A 2,238-nucleotide genomic window follows, 5' to 3' on the forward strand; every position below is an offset into this window, starting at 1 on the left:
TAGACTGCTGATGGTGCTTTTATGGCATCAGGCTGTGTAGACACGAGTTAGTAAGGGCATCCCAGCTGCTTTAAGATATAAAAGTTAGACTTTTAGATAATCGTAGCAAAAACCTTGTGAACTTTTGATATGTTCTGATTCAGCATTTTCCCATGCAGTGGTGTGAAGTTGTCGACGATGTGGATTTTGTTGTCAGACAAGAAAATAATCAAAAGCTTCTCTTTGATGTTATAGATTACCTCTTCTGCTGAATGCGTGACTCAGTTTACAGATGCTGTTTTATTATAATGCGATATTTTCAGACTTCGAAATTTAACAAGGAGGAATATCCAATAAAAACAGAGAGGTTTTTATGAGCTACACAGAATAATTTTTGGTTTTGCACAGATTCTGCAAAATGAAATCTGTCTTGAATTATAGTTATGTTCCAGAGACAAACAAGAAAATAAAAATGTCACATGTTAACATAATGGTCATATTTCATGTGACAGTCTATGCATGTTAGTCTGGTTTTTGTGGGTCACCATCAATCAGTCTGTCCTCCATTTAAAGGAGAGGGCATGGTCTGAGAATGTGAAGTATTTTGGTCGTAGAGCAGAGTGACTGACAGGCAACAGTTGCTGAGAAATCCTGCAGGTTGATCCAAAGTGAAAAATGTAAAACAAAAATATGAAAATATTCTATTTGTGAATAAAAGCCTGGGCACCTAAGGTGATAGACAAAATCAAACCTGTGGAGATCACTGTTGTCACAACAAGCAGAGCAATGGGCGACCCATGGAGTCAGGAGGCATCGCTGATCCCAGCTGTCTCTCTGTAAAAACAACCTCCTGCTGTCAATGCAGTCGGGTCATTTACAAACTCACCGAGCAATGTGGAAACACATGCAGAGAGCTCTGAACTTCAGCATAACATCTCCACCCACAGTGCAATATTTTAGCAAAATAATGAGCTGCACTTCCACAGCTGGGATGCATGGGATTTTTTTCCCATGTGCAGATGGTTCAAGCTGCCCAGAAGGAGACAGCTTGATAGTCAGACAGTACAAGATACAAATCAATATCTTTTTAAACATTAACAAACGATACATTCTATCAAAGGACACAACTCTGTTAACAAAAGTGCATTTTTAAATTCCTGCAAGGAGGTGGGGAGCTCAGACAATTCATGCTCAGCAACAACCATCTGCTGCTTTATAATGGTCTGCTTCAGGGCAACGGGGATGAAAATTGATCTGCCTGATCCAACTTTCACCCTGGTATTCAAGCAATTTTACTCAACTGCATGATGTTGAAATTTCTTCTTCTGTAATGCCTGTCCCAGATGGATACTTAATACAAAAGCATTTTAGAGTATGTTACACAACAATTTCAAAATGCCCCCATGAATCTGGTATGAAATTAGCAAACTATCTTCCCATCGGAGTGGGCAGGAGTGACATGTGGGGTATCAGAAGGTTCAATACTGGGACCCTCTAGGTATGATATTAACTTAGCTGAAGAGATCTTTGCACAGAGAGGAACGACTAAGAATGATTTTATAAAACCATGCTGCTTTAGTGAGAACCCAAATAAATATCATTTGCTACATTAATACACCAGAAAAAACCTTTTAAAGATTGTTAAACTGTTTGCAAAACTTTCATACAAAATGCAGTTTGAATCTAAGTTTGTTTTGCAAAATGATTTTATGTAACTTGCCCTTGTCTTTATGTCTCTTTCACAAATGATGGCAGAACAGAAAATGCCTGGTGAAGCCTACAGCTGCATCGGTTGTGGCTCCTAAAATAAGCAGGAAAGTGAGACTGGAGAGTGGGATGTCTTGATTTTCCACCATTACCCTGATAACATCATCTCACATCGGTGGAATACAATGGATGAATTTATTGTGTGGGATAAATTTATAAGGGTGAGAAAGTTGGGTAATGGTGTGGTTTAGAGAGGAGACCTTACGTAACAACGCAGGTCACAGCACCACCAGCTAATGCTCCAACCAAACGCATAAAGCCCCTCTCTGGCCTCTCGCCCTCCTGTGGACAGATCGTCAGCTGTGTCATTGGTCAGCTAATGGGAGAGATCACGCATGGCTGTATAACAAGAACAGGACAAGCTGTCAGTGCTCCTCTGACAGGTGCAGTTTTCCCAGAATGCCTTGCAGCTGTGCAGCAGAGCACCGTAGAAGCCCCTAAATCTCAGGCTGCTCGCCGCTGATGAGCCAAACCCGCCCATCTCCCAGCGAG

This window comes from Poecilia formosa, unplaced genomic scaffold, assembly GCF_000485575.1.
Source record: "Poecilia formosa unplaced genomic scaffold, Poecilia_formosa-5.1.2 Scaffold303, whole genome shotgun sequence".
NCBI lineage: Eukaryota > Metazoa > Chordata > Actinopteri > Cyprinodontiformes > Poeciliidae > Poecilia > Poecilia formosa.